The following is a 23,518-nucleotide window of genomic DNA, read 5'->3' as shown; positions in this document are numbered from 1 at the left end:
TGCTTCGTCCACATACCTAAGCAATTGGTTATGACTAACTGAGCTTTAACAGAAAAACAGGGCAATTGCTAAGTAAAGGTCGCCGCATAAAATTTAAATAAAAATAATGTGAACAATGGGTGAAAAGGCGCACCTAAGAGTACACATAGTGTTTGCTATGGGACGTAAATAAGGTAAGTGGCGCACATACAATGTGTTTTCTTAATACACCGGAGCTGTTAACCTTTCATTATGCCTATAGTCGTCGACAGAAAAACTATCATCATCATGAACCAGCACGCGCTGTCTTCGTCCTCTTCTTCCTCTTCGTCGACTTCTTCATCTTCTGCTCCGCACGCAGAACACGTGCGCCAAATTTTCCGGCGTGGGATGCAACAACTCTGATGGGCGAGAGAACGAGTACAGAAAGAGAGAAAGAAAGAGAAAGAGATAACTGTTGGCGAAAAAAATTCATGGTGAGGCGGCATTCGAACCCTCGTTCCCGCGATCCGAAGGCGAACGTCGTAACCACTCGGCTATCCAGGCACGCTAGAAGAGCATAGCATAGCCTTGAATCGTATAGTATAGCAAGGGGTGGGAAAGGGAAATGAGGGTGAGGAGGAGAGACGTTAGGGTGACGAAGAGGGAAAGGAGGAGGGAAGAGAGTAAATCATAACATAGTAAGAAAGACAAAGTGAGATCATTAGGCAACAACTATAGTCACCCGACATGTTCCCGCCAAAACCATGTAAGATCACGTAACAACTAGTCACGCGGCACCTTCCCTCAATAACCACGTAAAATCACGCAACCACTACTCACGTGACAAGTTCCGCCAGAAACGGCGTAAAATCACAACCAATTCCCGCCAAAACCACCGTAAACCACGTAACTGTTGGCCACGTCACGTGACATGTTCCAACTAAAATCACATAAAATCACGTAAAACCTAGCACCACTTTAGAAAACTTAGAAATGCCTTGCAAAATCTAGCAAAAACATAGCCAAGCCCTGACAAATTAGTTGACCACCAGCTCCGCTGTGACTGTCTTGCGCTACGAGTGCAAGCTGCCCACGTTTTTTTCTGTTTTTTGAAAAGTTAACGGAATGAATTATCCGCCCCAGTTGGGCATCTTTACAATACCTCATCGACTCAGTGACTGATTAAGCTAAGTTCGTTGCTTAATTAACGGCAATGAGCGTTACGCCCTATGTTTATATTAACAAGCTCATGGGGACCGCACACTGAATGTTATAGTTAAAAGGTTTCTACACTTCAATACGGTCCTATATACCCAAACAACTGGCTTCATATTATTCCGTAATCTTGCTTGTATAGGCGAAAAGCATTGTGTGCGAAGTGAGGCTCATTCTTAAGAGCATGAAAGGACACGGACAAAAGAGAAGTCCAGACGACACGTGTCGTCTGGTCTTCTCTTTTGTCCGTGTCCTTTTGCGCTGCTAACCATGAACCTAATTAAACTCTCCTTATTTTCTATCCTCACGAATGACGCTCCCACCGGCCTTTATGGGAAAAAAAAGACGGTTGATCCCTCCATAATGGGAATCGGTATAACGCGAAAGTGAACCGCGTCTTCACAGGAGTATAATTGATTATTTTTTTGTTCATTGATGCATGAGAGCTTTCACAATTTCTATTGGTGCTTGGCAGCTATAGTGTTTGGCGTGCCATCCCGACGACTAACGCCAAATATATTGATTTAATCCATGTTGCAGCTGAAGTAGTTAACTTACACCTGGACACAGCCTATGTTGAATCCTGCGCATAGATGGCATCAAGCACATAACAATGGTACTCGATATGAACTCATTCAAAGCGTCGTCACGTGAGGAGAGAAACGTCAAGGTCTGCGCTCCCCAGTCATAGGGTAACCTACGCCTTTGCTCATGCATATATCACACAGCGATTCAGGAACGCGAGACGCAGAGTTCGTAGCTTGAGCCGTGAATGCGGGAAGGCATTCCGCTTCCCGCTGGCGTGTCTCTCGCTGCACCGAAAGCTGAAACTACCGAAGCGGTCATTCTAGGCTCTCGTTAGTATCATGATGCACTACTTCACCGATCCCAGACGGCGACCCCCCCCCCCCCCCCCCACGCCAACCAAGATCAATGTGAAAGGGAGAAAGCGTGAGAGATATAAGGAGCGTTTGTGAAGCCTCATCCATGAGCGTCGGTAGCGCGGTGGGCAGAGCGCCCAGCACTTGTCGTCTCGAACTTAGAGGCCGTGGGTTCACCTCCCAGGTCGTCCAAATCAACGGAAAGTTTCCTTCTGCTTTTTATTTGTCGTCTGTATTTCATTGACGTATTTTTGTGAGGGAAATACGTCAGTGAAGCCTTGGTGGACCCCGGCATAAGTGGACGAAGAAACACCTGTGCCATCGGTGGGGCCCAAACCTAAAAGCTTCGAATGACGCGTCCGATGCTCTACCAATTGAGCTACGACGGTGGACGTTCCAACGTTCACTTTGTTGGGTATTAGGTACTGTGCGTGTGCTCTTGGGAGTGTTAGCTAGCACCACTCGTAGCCAAAGGCAGCCAGTATGGAACACTTTTTTTTTAGCGTCACGTAGCATGTCAACATTTTACAAGCTGGCAGCTGACCATTAAACCCTCCCATGCCACCTAAAGGCAACAAGTCTATTCTGTGCATTACCTCTAATACGTGTAAACGCATAAGCTGCAGTAAATACGGGTCTTTATAATTTATAGCCAGATTCAGTAAGATTGAAAATTGAAATTTTCGTTAATACTCCTTCGTTAGTTCCCCAATTGCTGATGCACTCATATAACCCAACGTCCACCACCGTAAAAGCACTATTATAAGAAAATAACTGTGTGAAAATTTCTCCTACTTTATGTTCACTCAAGCATGCATTTTATTCTATAGTTCACGTTATCATACAACCTACTCTGGGTACAGAATGTTTCAGGCCTGTGTGTCTAGATAAACCCTTGGGAGAAACGAGCATTTCTCTCGCGATATAGTGCCTGCTTGTCCCATACCATTTCGCCTGATGTTTAATCTTTTGCGGTCCGTTGTCGGACCCTGCCCGGCAACGCAACTCGGCAGCAGCGGTCCGCGGTCGGGCAATGCTGGACAAGATCTTTCGCGGTTGATTCAGGAGCGCGTTTTCTCACTACGTTATGCGCCATCTGTAAAAGAGGAAGTAAACTTCTCTTACTTCAGCGTTGAGTCTTTTACTTTCATACCAGAACGGACGGAACATGGGAAAGGGTTTCGGATCGCAAAGGGTTAACCTTAATCTTACGTAGTTAAACTGGGATTATTGATATTTATGTTTAAGTTAGTCCACAGGCGCGTCCCTCCACCTTTCCTCCGTATAGATGGCGTATATTTAATTTCATATCTTCAGAATAAAAAGATTGCTACAGTTTCTTATTGAGATATGTAGCCTTTACAAATAATGCGGATTGATCAATGGGAGTTTACTACAACATTTATGAGAATAAATATGCTTAGCTCTCCATACTTTTACAAGTGCAGTCCTAAGGATTTTACAAAACTTGTTTTAACGCTGATTTCAGAGGGATATTAGCTGCAATTTCATCGGATGTGCAGTAGTTTATTGGGGGTTTCTGTTGCAAGTTTTCATGACGTGCTAATACTGCCTCTTATTTACAACCTTGATATACGTTGCCTAAATTCTTTCTTGCTTTCGTTAATGTAATACTATTTATTGATGTGCTATTTCTCACATATTAGCACTTCCATATACCAGGACCATTCAGGAAGTAATGCATCCAGGCCCTCTACTTTGCCACGAATACTACAAACATTTTGAATTCTTTATTATTAATGCACAGATGTCTAAACTATAGAATGAGGCTTGCTTCACCCTTCTAATTGTTCTCGTTCCTGAGTAATCGAGCAATCCATGGCATCCAGGGGTGAAGTCCGGTTGAAATTCAGTTTCTGACTGCGGAAGGTCGCGCACCCATCAACATTCATCGCCATCTCACTGCAGATTACGGGGATGCCTGTGTTGACGTCAGCACTGTGCGGAGGTGGGCAAGGAGTGTGGAGGACCAAAATCCAGCGGAGTCAAACTTCCAAGATCAGCAGTGAAGTGGATGGCCCGCAATGGCCTCTGATGAAGATCATCAACATCAGGTGGACGAGTTTATTCGGTGCAGTCACAGGATCAAGCAACCCGAAATTACCACAACGCTCACCATTTTCATTGGTTCAGTAACCACATCATTAAGGACCTTCTGCGTTACAAGATTTGCGCTCTTTGGGTACCACGGCAACTGACCGACACGAAAGAATCGAGGAAGAGAATCAGTCAGCAGCTGCTTCTGCGATATGAATAGGAAGGTGACGACTTCGCAGAATTGTTACTGGCGGCGAGTCGTGTTCAGACCATTACGATGCGAAAACTAAAGGTATGTGGACCAACCTCTGTTTACATACATTTATTTAAAATTTTAAGTTAAAAAAGTCACAGTTTCGCCGCAACGGCGAAGCAATGAATGCGATAGCAATAAATTGTAATATAACGCGAAGAACGGAAAGCAGCCCGAAATTGCCAGCGCGTCGCTCGAGCCCAAAGGACGCACGAAAAGAACGCACACAGGACGAGCGCGAACTAATGCGTCACAGCTCGACACTTGAAGCGCACTGCTCAAACATAAAGCAGGACGCACGAAACGAACGAACAGGTACACACAAGACGAGCGCGAACCAGTTGTCACAGTTGTTACTTATTTCTGTTTGAACAGCGCGCTCCTTTCGCAAACGCGGCCGCTGCAGCGAGCGAAGCGAAGCACCCCACCGGCCGCCCCTTCTTTCCTCGAGATAAGCGCATAAGCGCACGAAAGCGACCACGCCCTGTAGAGCGAAGAGCAATGGCGTTCGCAGGAGCGGCGCGACGATCTTTAAAGCGCGCCACACGCGCGCACGTCGCGCCATCTATGTGGCCACTAAGAAAGCATGCTGAATGACATGGTGTATATAAATAGCTCGCCGTTAGCACGCTGAAAGACGGTGCTGTCGTGGCCTAACGTCTAACGCGGCGGGCTGCAAAGCGAGAAGTCGCCCGTTCGATTCCGCGCATCGGAAAGAATTTCTGAATTATTTTCTTTGTGGCTTTTCTATATATATACATACTTATACATATACGGTGAATGACAGCGACGGGGACGGACATTTTCCAGCCGAGACTGTCCATATAATTGCTATCGCAATAAAAAGATTGGTCATTGAACGGAAATGGCACCAAGAGGACATTGTTCAGAGTGTAGCAGAGAAACGGCCGCCAAATTTTCAGCCCTTAAAATTAAGGCAAACATCTAAAAGTAATTGCATACTTTCAGTTCTTATTCTATTTGTCTTGATGCCAATCAGCAAGTTGCAAAGAATAGTACGCGATGTTAAAATGATATATTTCCAGAAGTTTACGCGCCATACGTATTCTTATTCTTTACGGCGGTGAGAGAAGCCTTACAAAATATGAAAAATACGGTGCGATTAAGCAACCACGGCCACGAGGCAGCAGTGCCTTAAGCAGAGAAATCGCGTTTTGCCGGGATCTGAGGATAACAACACTCCCGTTTTTTTTTCCCCGCGACGCGCCATAGGCTCCCAGCGATTATTGCATACCAACAGCAAAGAAACGCATTGCCCAGGAGCTGCGGGCCTGAGAGGAATCGCTTGCTTATACTCTTAGCCTGCCTGATGGCGCTCCTTTGCCTGTGCACGCTAAAGTAGCGCCAAATGCGTCTCCTCGCCTCTTCCTTCTTTACAACCACAGCGTCAATGTTATCCATTCAAACTTTAGCAGCTGGGTGCGTCGTTCTGTGAAATCTTTGGCACGTAGTGTCTCAAGATTTGTTTGTTTATTTTGATCTTCACCATTGCTTGCTCGTGAGCTCGATCGCACAACAGCTTGCGCAAGCTCTGTTGTCGCGCGGAATCGCGTAGCCGCAAGTTTTTGGGCCGAGGTTAGGGAACGGTTCCTTCAGAGTCAAACTGTACAGTCTAGCGCGATTTGAAGGTAATCGCGCGAGCGGCGACCGACCCAGCGTCCTAGAGCCCTAGCGGCTTTCCATTCGTTGCGATCAAGCGTAGGCTTGGTTGGCCCTTATCTTCGTGGACGATAACAAAGATACAGCTGCGGAGCGTCTATTTCCGGGTAATATCAAAGAGTACGTTGCACGCGATACCCATACTTCTTGTTCCCTGAAACAAAAACACAAAAATAAAAGCAAAACGAACAACCTGAAAAGCCGCATTCCTCGGTTGGGAGTGACCGCAGCTTAACCCTTTGTGGGTTTGCCTATATTTTTGACATTATCATATAAAAACCGGCTGTGGTATATTCATATAAGCTACAAACGAATAGTATAGAACAAATTTCATCAAAATCAAGCCAATAGTTTACCGAAAGAAAGTGGAACATATATCTCCCACTGACTCATGAGAGTGTTTTCAAAAAGTGGGAAAACACTGTCCCACTGTCTCATGAAGGCACCATCTCGAGATTGCATCAACGGGTATTTGGGATGAAACGGCCGAAGGGAGTGGCACAGAGTATTGCTTCTCAAGGTGGGCCGAAGAACTGTGCGGGGATCTCATTCCAGCAGTAGAACACCACCTGCACCTGCGCCTCTTGTGAGCCGTCATAGCGCTGTGGTCTTTTCCTGAAAGCTTACTTCACCGCATGCGCCAACCATTTCTTTTTTTTCTTGTCCATTTGCCTGTCCTTGGTTTGGCTGTCTGAATTGTCCAGTACAGCGGTTGTCCCTGCATATGCGCCTACTTGTCAAGAGGTATAGGATCTCAAGAAAAATATTTCCGCGTACCAATATCCGCAATTACGCTGAAGAATGAGCTTGGCAATATCACAGGGGATTGTTCGATGGATTTATCGGTCAAGTTATTCCGCAAATTTACAAAACACGCGATAACTGGAAGCTAAAATCACCTCTCTGAAAAACCAGAAAAAGAGGAAATTATCCGGTATTCTGATTGGTAGGTTCTTTCTATCTGAACCAGAAAATTCAGAAGCTATCATGAAAAATTGATCGAAAGTCAACGTCACTGTAACACTACTTCCGCCCTTCGAAAGTGTGGTAAAAGATGTTTCCTCGAGAATACCAAGACTTAGGTAAGATATGAGTGACTTAGCGTCGCCCTAATTGCAACCGCTGATGTGGGAGAAAATTTTTCCTGCAGACGGAAAAGTGGGACGTGTGTGTCCCGCTAACGCACAAAAGGTTAAGGAACAGCAAAGCAAAAAGAGTGAGGGGAGCTCGCCTGGTACGTCCCTCTCCTCGAAAGAGGATTCTGGACCGTGGCGCTGTTCTTGTTCTTGGTCGACGCACGCGTGATGAACCCCAAATCACGCTAGACCGCAATAATATCTGTGGTTTAACGTCCCAAAACTACGATATACAGCAAAGCAAGTAATATTGCAAACGCGGACGCACTGTCAAGGTTGTCGCTTCCAGATCAGGGGGAGGAACCGGAGGAAGTGCACTTATTTTCCGTGTTTGATCAAGTTCGCTGTCCGCGAGGACAGATCAGGATTGAAACACGGAAAAACAAAGTGCTCTCTAAGGTCCTGTTATTCACAACAAACGGGTGGCCATAAAATGTAGCAGACGAGGCGTGTATGGCATATTTTAGGCGACGCAGTGAACTTTCTGTGGAACAGGAGTGCGTAACGCGGGGAAACCAGGTAAATATGCCAGCGCCCTTGCGACAAAACATTCTGTCAATGCTGCATGAAGGCATGACTGCCATGTCACGAATGAAAATGTTATCGCGAAACCACATAAGGTGGCCCGCCTTAACTCAATTAAGACATTGAGCAAACAGTGACTGCATGTGTCACGTGTCAGCTGACCCAAAATTCAGCATCCAGAGTTCCGCTGTTATCTTGGGGATGGCCTGCACGCAGGTGGCAGCGAGTATATCTCGACTTTGCATATCGTGATCAACAGTAGTTTCTTGTGTTGGTGGACGCTCATTCGAAGTAGAGGTGTGCACGGGCTCCGGGTAGCCCGAAAGCCCGAGCCCGACCCGGCCCGCGGGCCGGGCTCGGGCGGGCCGGCGCATTTCCACCTCGGGCCCGGGCCGGGCTCGGGCTACTTGGAGTTTTATCGGGCCGGGCTCGGGCCCGGCGCAAAGCCCGACTCAAGCCCGAAATATATAAAATGAGCGGGAATTGTTTTCCACCACGCATACAGCGCCTTTTCCGCGACCGTACTTTACCGCTTTTCCTTTCAATTCGCTACTTTAAACAAAAGGGGAGCTCTCCGATTATCTCTCTATGGAATCGTCTGCCTGTCCATCTGAAGTTTTAGCCTTCTGGAAAAACAAGCAGCAGAGATATCCCAAGCTTGCCAGGCTAGCAAAAAAAGATATTAGCAATTTCGGCGACGAGTGCAAGCAGCGAACGCAACTTCAGTTCGGCGGGCTACATAAAGCAAAAGCGCCGCACTTCGTTGAAGCCGGAATCGTGGGACTGCTTGCTGTTTTGCTCGACAGTTTGTAATCTGTGTAATAGAGACTGTTCGTCGTGTGTCGTTTGGTCATATTCGATATGCTCAATAAAATGCCAAATTACTGGAAAACCATGTTTTGTTTTCGCAGCGAACCTTCAAAAATCCAGGCAGGGCCGGGCCGGGCCGGGCCGGGCCGTGCCCGGGATTGTGTTTTCGTTCGTCGGGCCGGGCCGGGCGGGCTCGCAGCCCTTTGCCGTCGGGCTCGGGCGGGCCTTCGACAAAGTCAGCGGGCCCGGGCCGGGCTCGGGCTCGGAAATACGGCCCGTGCACAGCTCTAATTCGAAGTGGCTGGAAGTTTTTGCTATGAACTCAGCAAACAGTGAAAAGATGGTGGAAAAGCTGCGCAGTGTGCTTGCTTCCTATGGTTTACCGGAAGAAATAGTCACGGACAATGGTCCCCAGTTCACTGCGGCCTGCTTTGAGACCTTTTTGAAACGTAATGGAATCCGCCATACAAAGACCCCTCCTGACCATCCTGCCTCGAATGGCACTGCCGAGCGTTGCGTGCAAACGTTAAAGCGACACCTTTTCAAACAAGTCTTAGAGGAAAAACAAGATGGTGAACCGCGGTCACTCCAGCGTCGTATTGACCAATTCCTCTTCACGTACAGGAATACGCCGACCGGAACAACAGGGAAAACACCTGCCCAGCTGTTTCTATCACGGAGGTCTCGGACACGGCTCAGCCTTCTGCACCCCGATCTTGAACAACCAACGAATGCAAGAAAAGTTGCAAAGGAGGAAGGATACGGCAAACCAAACCTGAGGAAAATGGCGAGAATTTGCGGCAGGACAGTCTGTTTTTTTGAATGGCTTAAGGCCGGGTGAGGAAGCATGGCTGGCAGCAATCGTGCTCAAGCGCCTGAGTATATCCACCTATTTTGTACGTACGGGTAGCGAAGAGCGGTATGTTCACGCAGACAACCTACGACCTCGCAGTTTACCGTAGACATCGACGCCTGAGATTCGGCCGAAGGGATCCTACGACAGACCAGACACAGCACCCTTAGTGACACCGACACGGGTTCCAGAAGTGGTGGACGCGGGTGCCGCGGACCTCCCATCAGCGTTAGCGCAAGATATGGTCTAGCGAAACTCCGGCCAACAGGATGGGCCTACTTCGCCCATCCAGTCACAACCAGAAGCCGGAACAGACTCTCCACAAGGCCAGTCTCCGCCTCCGTTGCGTCGCAGCAATCGAGAGATGACCCCAGATCGCTACGTCCCGTAGCGCCCTGTGAATTCTCGCATAAAGGGGAAGGAGTGTTGTGTCAGTCCGCGTGCGTCAGTGCGTGTGTGTGAGGGCAGCGCGGTGCGGGTGAAAGTGCGCGCGTGTTTGACTGGACAGACGTCATCACTATCGCGATTACTGCCCTTATAAAAGGCAGCCAACTTATGTTCACAGTGACTCTTTCTTTCGACCTGTTTCTGTTAATAAACCCTTGTTACTGTAAAGCCTAGGTGTTGCGCCATGTCTGCTGAGGTCACAACAATATGATTATGAGAGACGCCATAGTGGAGGGCTTCGGAAATTTCTACCACCTGGGGTTCTTTAACGCGCGCCTACATCTAAGTAGACGGGCCTCAAACTTTTTTGCCTCCATCGAAAATGCAGCCGCCGCGGCAGGGATTCGATCCCGCGACATTCGTGCCTGCAGTCGGCGCGCCAGACTGTACATCTGAGTCGCACAGTGGGTTTCGAGCAGCCGCGCGGTTGGGATTGCATGCGGATTAAAAAGCCAGCGTGTGTTGGTATACCGAAGACCATAGGTCGGCATTGTAAGAAAATACTCAGTCAAACTCACTCACCCCAATTTTTCCAGCCTTTGCACTCACGCTCATACTTACGCCTACTAACACTCATGAGCACTCACTCACTTTCATACTTACGCCTACTCACCCTCATGAGCGCTCACTCATCACGTCCCCACTCACGTATACTAACACTCATGAGTGCTCACTCACGTTCATACTCACGTCTACTCACACTCATGAGTACTCACTCACGTTCATATTCTCGTGTACTCACACTCACAGGCGCTCATTCACGTTCATACTTACGGCCACTCTAACCAATGGGTAGTCGCTCAGATTCATACATCTACTCACACTCACCCGTGTTCATACTCACGTATACTCACAATCATAGGCACTCACTCACGTTCATACTAATGAGTACTCGCACTCATACGTACTCGCTCACGTTCAAGCCGTTGGTATCACTCATGTTCATACTCACACCTACTCACACTCATGGGCACTCACTCACGTTCATGCTCACACCTCATGCCTATTGGTACTCATTCCAGTTCATACTCAGGCCAACTCACACTCATAGGCACTCACTCACGTCCAAGCTCACACCTCACGCCCATTGGTACTCATTTCAGTTCATACTCACGCCCACCCACACTCATAAGTGTTCACTCACGTTTAGTAACGCCTCTCACACTTATTGGTGTTCACTCACGTTCATACTCACGTGCACTCACTTTCATACCTACTCACTCACATTCATACTCACACCTACACACACTCATAGCACTTACTCATCCCTACTCGTACTCACTCATGTTCACACTCACGCCATCTCGCACTCATAGGCACTCGCTCACGTTCATACTCATGCCTGCTCATACCCATCGGTGCTCATTAGCCTTCAGTTCATACTCGCGCCCACTCACACTGATAAGTACTCACTCACGCCCACTCACACCCATTGTTGCTCACGTTCATATTCATACCTACTCACAGCCATTTGTACTCACGTTCACCCACGTGTACTCACGTTCACTCCCGTGTACTCACTCCCATTGGTACTCACTCGCAACGGTACTCATTCACACAAAAAAAGAAATGAATATGTGCCGTCGTTAGACAGGAGTCATCGCAGCTTAAGGAACAGCAAAAAGGGCGAGTGAAGCTCTCCCGATACCTCCCTCTCCTCGAAAGAGGATTCTGGGTCGTGGCGCTGTTGTAGTTCTTGGTCAACGCTCGCGTGATAACCTTTATATCGCGCTCGACTGTACAGAAAGTGAAGCCCAAACTGGGCCAATCCGCTTGTGGCACTGCGATCAGTAGTCTGCAATGTGTCATCGTTTGAGAGTTCCGCGCGGCTCCACCAAAGTGGTGCAGGGGTAGAATGCGCGCTTCCCACTCAAAAGGCCCGGGTTCTTATCGCAGCTGTAGGTGGTGCGTTTTTATTCTTATATATAGTGTCACCTTTTATAGCTGTATTTGTTTTCGTTCGTTTTAGATCATTCCGTTAAGACTGCGCGCAGGACGCGAATAGTCTAGTTTCTTCAAGAGATTACGCGGCCACCAGCGATGATGATAAATCTTCGATAGCACACGTATAAAAGCCGACACGCTTTACCATTTGTCAGATTACCGACGGCCGACGCTCTGTTCGCCGCTATCAGTTCACAGTGTGTATTGCTTGTAGCTTCACTTTCCGTTTCCCGGCCACAAGTTCGGCCAAATAAAGAGTTTCATCTTTGACACGCCGACTGCTTTCTTCGTCAACGTCCCGACCCTGTGACAATATACAGAACGGCACGGCGACATCGACGGCTAAAACCCGTCCATAATGTCCAATGCTATCGCAATAAAAGTATGCTGTCAACATTGAAATCCGTTACATCTGAGGCCTTACGTGCCAAAATCCCGATACAATGATGTGGCACCCCGTAGTGGAGGGCTCCGGAAATTTCGACCATCTGGTGTTCTTTAACGTGCACTGACATCGCACAGTACACGGGTCTGTAGCATTTCGCCTCCATCAAAATGCCACCGCCGTGGCCAGGATCAAACCTGCGACTTTCGGGTCAGCAGCCGAACACCGTAACTACTATACCACCGAGGGGGACAGCATTGTAATCCAGAGGCAGAGCGAATCTCATTCATTTTGCGATATCGTAAGTCATGGGCCTCAGCAGTTTCGCTGGTCAGTCATTAAGACAGAATGAAGGTCAATGAATGTTTGCAATTCACATTGAATGGATTATTTAATGTTGTTATACTGTGACGTGACACTCTTTGGTACCTCCGCACGCTTCCGCGCAGCGTCAAAGGATGAGCTAATGCATTTACTTTCCAGGAGTTCATGTGACAAGCAGACGGATTTTCCAGGAAGCTAGCGTAGGTAGTTCCGTTCGCTTTTTTTTTGGTAGTACGTGTTTGTGTGAGGGATGGGGGGAGGGGAGGTACGTCGGTTGTTGGTTACTACACTAGTACTTTGTCTCTGTGCGAATATGAAGCGCTGATACATATGTCATGAAAAAATCCGTAAACAGGGGGTGGGTGCTCGAGCCGACGTTTCGACAAGTGGACTTGTCTTTTTCAAGGCTGGAACTGATTTCCTTAGCTATCGTGTGTATATGCTTCATGCCCTCTCCACCACAAGGGAGAAGGGGAGGGAAACTGCCAAAGTGGGGGTGGGGGAGGGAGATAATAATAATAATATCTGGGGTTCAACGTCCAAAACCGACGATATGATTATGAGACACGCCGTAGTGGAGGGCTCCGGAAATTTCGACCACCTGGGCTTCTTTAACGTGCACATAAATCTAAGTACACGGGCCTCAAACATTTTCGCCTCCATCGAAAATGCAGCCGCCGCGGCCGGGATTCGATCCCGCGACCTTCGGGTCAGCAGTCGAGCGCCATAACCACTAGACTACCGTGGCGGGGCGTTACTGCGCATGTCGTAAGTCCCAATAGTCTTGCTATGAATCTTGCTACGTCTTGCTATGAATAAACGAGCTGAAAGTTTACCGCCCGTCACGTCGTACCTCCCTCTGTCCTCGTCTTTTGTGTGCGGTCAAGATGTCAGTGTATGTGTTATGCGCTAGTGGTAGACGTCAACTTTGTTACGTTGAAAATAAGCCGTGGCAAACATCCCCTACGAACAAAGTACGTTTTGAACTTCTCCATGATCGACACACCGGTGTTTTGTTTCCGCTGTTCTCTTTTTCCTTTTTTGATTCGTTTTTGCACTTATCTGTGCACGTAAACACCCGCAAGGCCGTATTGCTTACGCGCCATATTTTGAAGGCTCAATGTAACAACTGGAACTGCTCACGTGTTCTTGGTCTGGACACATCTGATCGGTGCTCTGGGCCCGTCAAGAGGCAGTACCAGGGTTCTATGCCAGCTATGGACGCGACTGGCACATTATCGGTGAAACTTTCACCTCCGCAGTGACCTCCACTGCACCGACGTCTCTATGAAGACTGTTAAACTCAGTGCTACGGAAGCCGATGCCTATATAGCACCTGTACAGTCGAAACCCGCAATAACGAAATCCCGAGGGAACGAAATTCTCACCGCAACGAAATATTTTCGGAGCACTGGCGAACGCCCATAGGAGTCAATGCATTTCGTAACTCGTGACTACGAAAGATATTAGATGTGAAGCATCTTATAGCGGAGTTCAATCCGGTGGTGGTGGTGGTGGTTTGCGGCGTGACCACCCTTACTGCGCATGCGCATACCCTCTCCACATCCCCTCTCTCCTCCCTCCCTTCTCTCCCACCTTCCCCCTCCCCCCACTTTCCCTCTCCCCTCCACTTTCCCCCTACCCCTACTCACCCCTCTCCTCCACTCCCCCCTCTCCACTTTCCGCTCTCCCCTTTCCCCCTCACCACTCCCCCTCTGAAACGCGGGCTCTACATGCCGAAACACTGCTTCGCATCGCCTCATGGTCGCCTTTAGCGGGAGATGGTGTGATTTTTTCATACCGCAGTCCCTCATTAACGAAATTTTTGAAACACGAGTGCGCAAATAATCTACTCTCATTCAAAAACTGCTGGAATGCATTCATGCTGCACTTAAATTGTGCAAAACTATCGCCACAGCGCACTTGAGAAGCAGCCGTCATCATTGTTTGCAAAAAAAACATAAAGCTGGCGACAATGATGATGATGATGGCTTGCCGAAACACCTGCACGTTATCGCGGACTATAGCCAAATCCACATTCCTCATGGAGTTTCGTTCGTTGGCTTGGCTCTGTGCTTGGCTTTGTCGGCTTTGCGCGCACATGGTCGCGTGTGTGGAGCCATTTGTGGAGCGTTTGCTCGGTCGCTTGGTGGAACGTGAACTGTGTGTTGCGATTGCTTTGTCCGATTTCGCTGTCTGTGAAGATGCCGCCTCCAACGAAAAAGGGGAAGTTCACCACGCTGGAAGATAAGGCTCCAATCATGAGTGAGGTGGAAAAGGGCAGGAAAAAAATGAACATCGCCGAAGAATTCGGCGTTGCGTGCAACTCGCTGTCCACGATTCTGCGCTGATCCGCGCTGATCCAACGGAGCCGGAAGAAGGCTCGCCTGTAGGCGCACTTGATTACGGTACTGGTGAGAGCGCAGTGCCGCCGTCACTGACCAGTGCATGGGGCGAACTTTGTGCCGTGGCAAACAAGATTCCCGATAGAGAGGCATGAAATTGCTGCATGGTAAGGCCCGCCAAAGCAAACACACATACTTTTGGAAATAAAATGTGTTTTTTTGTAAATTCCATGTCTTTTCTGCCGCATTCTCGCGCCAACGAAATTCCCGCAAGAGCGAAATTTTCTGCTTTCCCCGCCGATTTCGTTACTGCGGGTTTCAACTGTATAACGGTCAAGTACAGTTCACATAGGCTCCCCAAGCATCGCTTAGTGGCGCTGCTGCTCTTGACAGGCAGCGCCATCTCTTGCAGAAAAGTAGAAACTGGCATTCTTCGTTCTCGCCACCGCGCTGCCGCTCGCATCCGTGGACGTGCAGAGCTCTCGCGGTGCACTTGCGGCGCCTCACAATGTACCGCCTGCAGTGAGGCTTCAAAAAGATATTCAAGCTGGACCGGCACTTCGAAAAGCGAACTTGATAAAACGAGAAAAGCTCGTCAATCACGTTTACGGTGAAGAGCAGACGATCGACGACAATGACGCCCGACTCAGCGCGAAATGCATTTCCCAAGTCGCGATAACACCATGTAGAACGTATACCTCGAGGTAAGTCTCATTCTGTCATGTTAAAGATACGTAATGGTTCATATACACTGCGAAATGAAGCCGTGCACGCTATGGATGTTTTGCGTTATGAACTATGAAGCACAGGATTGTTGTTTTGATATGGCATGCTTGCAGTAGAAGCCGTGTACTTTCACGAACAAACGTTTGTGGCGTGTGAAAAAAAGAAATTATAGGGCCGTGGCACTAGAAAGCCTGAGAAGGTTAGAGTCAAGTCCCCCGTGCCGCTGGAGCATCTCTCGACGCGAGCCAGCTAGCTGAGCTTTAACCGCTGCGAAGCAAGTTCAACTGCTCGGCTCGTTTTTACGTCTTTCGCGTCATGATTGAACCCTCTTTTTATGACAATATCGACTTTACAAGCGCATAAAACTTGCTGCATGCGCGAACGCGGCTAGAAAATCGCGCAAACTCAGAAGGTGGCTGCTGCAAGGCGGCAACTGCAAAGTATGTATTAAGTGCCAGTTACATTTAGCGGCTTAAATATATATCATGCTAATAAAGTGACAGAAACAGAGCAAAGTAGAAGAACGATATCAAAGTTTGCTGGAAATTCACAGACGTCCTTTCCGACGTGATAAAGCAGCCTTTCCGACGCGTAAATTCCAGCGCCGAACTTTTGACGATGTGCCGAGTTCAGTTGAATTCAACCAACCGCGCAACGCTAACCGCGGTATAACGCGATTGTGAACGTTCTACAACGACAGGTAGGTCTCACGAACACGGGGAATCAAAACACAAAGTTGTTTCCCCTACAACCGTGACTGGACCTTCAAAATGCGAGAAGACAGCGAGTAATGATTACTGTAGTCGTTGCGTGCATGCGCCGCGTTACGTACTGGTTCAGGTAGTCGAAACGACCGAAAGCGATGAAGTGAGACAGCCAAAAGAGAAGGCGAGAGAGCGACGTCAGCTAGGACATACTTGATTCTCCTTACTGCGGTGATCCACGCTTGTCGCCTTTATTTCTCGTTCGACATGCCCGGGAACCGATACAGTTTCACACGTGGTGTTGCCTGCACTGTTGTGGCAGCCCACGACACAGCAATACTTCGGACCTCGCTTCCGTTTCGGCGGGGTCACTTCTGCCAACGCGGAAATGCAGCTTCGCACAGCAAGCCTCTCTGTACAGCATGCCAAGCTGTCGGCTCGGCGTCCCAGTTCCCCGCACCGACTGAGCAACGCGCGCGCGCGTATTCCCGCTGCCGACAATGAGTCGGCCGCGCCTGCAGCCCTCCCTTTCGCCAGAGCTTCTCTCCAGAGCCGCAGCGCAGCGCTGTCGTCGCCCCGTAAACTGGAGCTTGGGTTCCCTATACCCGCTGGGCAAAGTAAATGCAATATCGAAGCAAAAAGATGAGGATAAAAAACGCAGTGTAAATGTACAGATACAAAGTATTTCTTGTTTTATTATGTTTGCACCATAAAACGTACATGGTTATGGTACAACACATTACGCGCAGTATGTTCTTGTAGCGCCTTCTTTAGACAGCGAGGAACCGCAGAACCCAGTGCACTGCTCGCGCGCTTTATTAAGGCGAAAGCCTTAAGTTCCTCATCATCGACTCACGTGACCTCTCAAGCGTGATCCTAAAAGATAAGAGTCCGAGCCGGGATGGAACCCAGGCATTCTACGTCGCAGGAAAGTGTTCTACCACAGAACCACGTAAGTGCTTGAACTTTCTTTGGCAAAAGATCATATACAGGTGTCATGTCTGCCGAGCAGTCGCGTTAACAGACGTAATATTGCGTGTTGGAAGCGTAGAATCGGACCAGGCATCACACCACATAAACTGCGCAACGTGTGAGTGATTTAAACTTGCCCACCCTCTGAAACTTTCCCGCCTTCTTGTGTTAAAACAGTGTAACACCTGCCTTTTTTTTATACCCGTGTGTTGACTGTTTCGTACAGCATTTTCGGTAGGGCCATGTAATCTGTCCATGCCAACGTGGACTGGCCAGGAAATCTCAGTGCAGGTAGCTTGATGTGATCGTACCACATATATCTGTGTAAAAGTTGCAATTCACTGCCTCAAGCGTAACAATATTCCTCCTCACTGTTTTATTCTTATGGAGGAGCCCTGACACTGGCCACAGAAAGCACCTAACAGTTCCAGTGGAGGTGTCACTGGGGTGTTCTGCAGCTGAGCGCGGGCTGCAGGCTTGATTCTTATATGTCTGGTTTCATAACAACATTTCAAGGCAAAAAGTTTTCTTATGCGATTCTTAGACCCCCATGAGGCCGCTTGTCATAGATCGTGCGTTGTTTGCGGACGCTAAGCCCATGGCCTCCTCTTATATCTCTACGAATATACTACAATGACAACCTTTGAAGGACGCGGCGTCTCAATACACACTCGGAGACGAAGAACACGTCCTTTTTCTTTCTTGTTGTAGAGTTCAGCGCAGAAAACATGCCATGAGCACCTGCTTCAGTACACATACGAGTAGCAATACATTTTTGCAATACCTAGCACAAATAAACATATTATCAATGCAATAAATTGAGAAAATCACTTTCAATTGCTGCGCTTTCCTGCTTGCCCCACGCTCACTGATTCTCCTACCTAAACACTTGTTAACGGATCCCTATGCCTTTTTCGAGCCAGCTGTGATAGTACCATGGTATATAACAGCATATAAGCATAGACAATTTGAGGACTGTCACTGACTCACTTTTAGAATATATGCGTCGAAGTACACATGCCAACAACGGCGTTCAAAGGTGGACAATTTCGAGCAGCAGAACTCTCATGTAAAAGAATTTTTCACGTTAGTCCGGTTTCGTCTTCTCCAATTAAACGACGTAGCTTCGCTATTATACAGTACAGTCAGATTTCATCCCCCTCATGTGCGAAATTTTGTGATATGCACACGTTTCCTATAACAGTAGATGGCGTGCTTACCAATAGGATTTGCCATTACGTGTTATTCGTGTCGAAATTCCGAAACCATCGCTTAGCTTTTAAAATCGAAAATTCGTTGCAGAACAAACTTCATATGTTGTCTTCTAGATCTTCTCATACACCAATGAAACGGCTATAGGATGATGCGACCACTTGTGAAAGTATTACTAATTTGTATTTACTCACTACTTAAATGCTATCGTTATTGAGCGAGTTGAGCGGGTGCACGGGTCATAAAATGCGCCAGCGGTTCTTCTCCGAGTAGCAAAATTAATAAGAGTGAACTGTTGCTATATGCTGAGGTTTTATTCCAGGTAAATCCAACTCTGGAAACTCTGCAACCACGATTAGTAAATTTTAATTCAGGCCGTAAGGCAATTAGCTAAAATGGAATTATTTTTTGTTTGTAATTAAGCAATCGCTCATTTCGCCTTCCCGAGCAAATTGTGTTTGCCGCTTTGAGTAACTCAGTTGAAAGACAAAATTGTGCTGTCTGCTACCGTTATTCCTTAAAATTTTCTGGCAGTCTTCGCAGAAACACTTAGTATATTAAATAGCACGATAGTGCGTTTGTATAAAACTTCGTGGAATCAACCACTTTGTAATGCCAAACTTTTCGTCATACGAGTTCACAAGTTCCAAACGTTACCCCATATTATAAATGAGTCAACGGAAACAGCCGATGGTGCAAAGAGGCGAGGAAATCGAAATGGCCCCCATGTGTCAGCTATCAAAAATGCGCAGTGCAAAAGCTCATGCCCGTCTTTTTCGCCCACGGCCCGTTTCCAACAACAGAGAAATGTTGGAGCGAATGGGTTCGAAAAACATTTCTAGAATATTTCGCAATTCAAGGGACTCTGTACGCCCAAGAGCCGTGCGCATTACTCATCCGCAAAGAGAAGCAGCAAGCCTCGACACCAACACAAAGAGATCGATAAGAGTTGCTTCTTCTGTCTGCGATCCGTAAGCAAAGCGGCATTGCATTTTCAAAGAAAGGCAAACGGAAGACGCTCTGAGAGAAGCCCTCATCATTGCAGCTGCACAAACGACCAGGCCTCTGCGATACGCTTGCACGAGATGGATGCGGGTGCAGTTCGCCCGGGATGAGTTAATCACTCCCACGAGAGCCTTGTATGGCGGCCCCTCCGTACATTATTTACAAACAATATCATTATAAAAACCTCTTCTCAACAGCATGGGTAAGACAGCCCCTCCTCATGACAGCGAATATAAATAAAAATCACTGAAATGCAGCGAAAGGCAGGCTATAGTCCGCTCGTTCGTCCTTTCATCGTGCACCTTCTCTTCTCAGTAGATTTTTATTAAAGTGTCCGTTGCATAAGAATTTTTAATTAAAAAAATTCGGCAGATCCCACGCACTGTGGGAATCGATGTAATGCGAAGCAGCCAGCAAAGAGCTGCATACATCGCCTTGTTTGTCTTTGAGCCAAATGAAATCATTCATGCCATGGCATCTATAGTCCACCATATATCGCATGTTTTCCATGCACGCATGCATGCGCGATCTAATATACACCATGCCAATGAAACGCATATTCTGGTATATACAATGCATGACCTGTCGTTTATGTTCATCACGCACTCGTCTCGTGCCATACCAATTTTGGTATATATCCAGTTAACAAAACGGCCGGAAGCACACTATGACAGTGGCATGTAAATCATACCCTGCATGACATGCATAACATGATTCCCACGTTAAGACCTCTCAATTATGTTCGTCATACAGTCACATCGCGCAATACCAATTTTGGTGTATATCAAACGAGCGAAGTGGCCGCGAGTGCACCACGAGTATAGCATTTAAATCATGCCATACATGACATGCATGGCATGATTTTCATGTTAACACCTTTCATTTACGTTCGTCATACAGTCGCTTCGCGCAATACCAATTTTGGTGTATATCAAGCTAGCGAAATGGCCGCGAATGCACCATGAGCGCGGCATGTAAATAATGACATACATGACATCATGTCACGGTTTTCATGTCACCACCTGTTATTCATGTTCATCATGCAGTCGCGTCGCGCAATACCAATATTGGTATATATATCAAGCTAGGAAAACGGCCGCGAATGTATCATGAGTGTGGCTTGCAAATCATGCCATACATGACCTGCATGTCATGATTTCCATGTTACCACCTATCATTTACGTTCGTCAGCAGTCGCGTCGCGCAATACCAATTCTGGTGTATATCATGCAAGCGAAACGGCCACGAATGCGCCATGAGCATGACATGTAAATCATGTCGTACATGTCATACATGTCATGACTTTCATGTTACCACGTCTCATTTACGTTCGTCATACAGTCGCTGCGCGCAATACTAATCTTTGGTGTACATGAAGCTAGCGAAGCGGCCGCGAATGCCTCATGAGCGTGGCATGTAAATCATGACATACATGACATGCATGTCATGATTTTCATCTTACCAACTGTTATTCATGTTCTTCATACACTCACTTCGCGCAACACCAATTTTGGTGTATATCAATCTACTGAAATGGCCGCTAGCGCACCATGAGCGTGGGATGTAAATCAGGTTGTACATGACTTGCATATCATCATGTTCATGTTACCACCTCTCACTTACGTTGGTCATAAGGTCGTGTCGCGCAATACCAATTTTGGTGTATATCATGCAAGCGAAACGGCGGCAAATGCACCATGAGCGTGGCATGTAAATCATGACATACATGTCATGGATGTCATGGTTTTCATGCTACCACCTGTTATTCATGTTCTTCATACAGTCACACAGCACAATACCAATTTTGGTGGATATCAAGCAACCGAAACGGCCACGAGTGCGCCATGAGCGTGGCATGTAAATCATGTCATACATGGCATGCATGTCATGATTTTCATGTTACCACGTGTCACTTATGTTCGTCATACAGAAATGTCTCGTCATACCAGTTTTCGTATATATCCCTTCATTTAAACGGGCGCGAGCGCCCAGAGATCATGTCATGTAAATCATGCTGCACATGACATGCGCGTCATGATTTGCATGTTAGGACCTGTCATTATGTGCGTCATGAATTCTTGTCACGCCGTACCAATTTTGGTGTATATGAAATTAACGGAACGGCTGCAAGAGCCTAAGGTCGTGGAATGTAAATCATGCTGTTCATTACATGCGTGTCAAGATTTTCATGATATGACCTGTCATTTATGTTCGTAATAAGGCCATGTTATGACACACCAATTTTGGTATACATCCGATTAACGAAACGGCCAGGAGAGCACAAAGTCGTAGGCGGCTAGATAGATAGATAGATAGATAGATAGATAGATAGATAGATAGATAGATAGATAGATAGATAGATAGATAGATAGATAGATAGATAGATAGATAGATAGATAGATAGATAGATACGCTCAAAGTCGCAGAAGTTCGCTAAGAAATGCTTTGCATTTAAAATCAAACAGCCAGACATATCTTAAAGAAAGAAGATCGGCAGATCCCAAGCAGTGTGGGAATCGAGGTAATGCGAAGCAGCCAGCAAAGAGCTGCATACATAGTCTTGTTTGTCATGGAGGCTTATGAAGTCATTATATGAAGCTATGAAGCTATATGAAGCTATATATCGCGAGATTGTCATATTGCATGCGTGTATAATCTGGTATATGCCATGCTAATGAAACATATATTCTGCTACATATATACGATGCGTGACCCGCTATTTATGTTCGTCAGGCACTCCTGTCATGCCTTACCAATTTAGATATATGTCCAGTTAATAAAATGGGCCCGTGTGCACCATGAGCGTGGCGTCTAAATCACACCCTACATGACATGCATGTCTTGATTTTCGTGTTACCACCTGTTATTTGTGTTCGTCACACAGTCACGTAACGCGATAGCAGTTTTGGCGCATATCAAGCTAGCAAAACTGCCGCCAGCGCGCATGAGCGTGGCACGTAAGTCATGCTGTACATGACATGTGTGTCATGATTTTCATGTTACCACCTGTTTGTGTTCGTCACACAGTCACGTCACGCGATACCAATTAAGGTGTATATCAAGCTAGTGAAACAACCGCGAGCGCACCATGAGCTTGGAATGTAAATCATGCTGTACATGATATGCGTGTAATGATTTTCATGTTGATTCCTGTTATTTATGTTCGTCACACAGTTACGTCGCGAGATACCAATTTTGGGGTATATCAAGCTAGCAAAACGGCCGCCAGCGCGCCATGAGCGTGGCACGTAAGTCACGCTGTGCATGACATGCGTGTCATGATTTTCATGTTACCACCTGTTTGTGTTCGTCACACAGTCACGTAACGCGATACCAATTTTGGTGTATATCAAGCTAGCGAAACGGCCGCGAGCGCACCATGAGCGTGGCACGTAAATCATGCTGTACATGATATGCGTGTCATGATTTGCACGTTGGGACCTGTCACTTGTGTTCGTCATACACCATTGTCACGCCATACCAATTTTGGTAAATTATCAAACTAACGAAATGGCCGCAAGAGCACCAAACAGTGGTATGTAAATTATGTTGTCAATGACATGGATATCATGGTTCTCATGTTATGACCTGTCATTTATGTTCGTCATAAAGTCACGTTACGCCTTACCGATTTTGGTGTATATCCTATTAACGAAACGGCCAGGAGAGCCCAAAGTCGTAGGCAGCTAGATAGATAGATAGATAGATAGATAGATAGATAGATAGATAGATAGATAGATAGATAGATAGATAGATAGATAGATAGATAGATAGATAGATAGATAGATAGATAGATAGATAGATAGATAGATAGATACGCTCAAACTCGCAGAAGTTCGCTAAGAAATGCTTCGCATTTAAAATTCGTTCAGCTCTCCTTATTGTGCAAAGCAATAGAACATCGGCAGACCGTTGATGCTGAACCAGCTTGCTTTGTGCAGTAATGCAGGTGTCAGTTAAAGCATAATTATTTTTGCCGTAGTAATTAACTGATCATTCGATGCAAATTATTTCCATCCTAATTATGTCCAAATGCCGTAAAACTTTCTCGTGCCGCATGCAGCGAGCGCGAGAGAAAACGC

The 23,518-nt window shown here is 47.0% G+C and overlaps 1 long non-coding RNA gene across 1 annotated transcript in view; it reads right to left on the bottom strand.

Annotated features, from left to right (window-relative positions):
* The window catches only part of LOC125759399 (uncharacterized), a 173,004-nt gene extending 159,788 nt beyond the window's left edge, over window positions 1-13,216 (bottom strand). The window contains exon 1 of the long non-coding RNA XR_007417053.1: window positions 13,095-13,216. This is a non-coding gene — a long non-coding RNA (uncharacterized LOC125759399). The remainder of the gene's footprint in view (window positions 1-13,094) is intronic.
* Between the last annotated feature and the right edge of the window lie 10,302 nt (window positions 13,217-23,518).

Source organism: Rhipicephalus sanguineus, chromosome 1 (assembly GCF_013339695.2).
Source record: "Rhipicephalus sanguineus isolate Rsan-2018 chromosome 1, BIME_Rsan_1.4, whole genome shotgun sequence".
Taxonomy (NCBI): Eukaryota; Metazoa; Arthropoda; class Arachnida; order Ixodida; family Ixodidae; genus Rhipicephalus; species Rhipicephalus sanguineus.
Note: the sequence above shows the minus strand (reverse complement) of the source record. Positions and strands in the feature narration are given on the sequence as shown.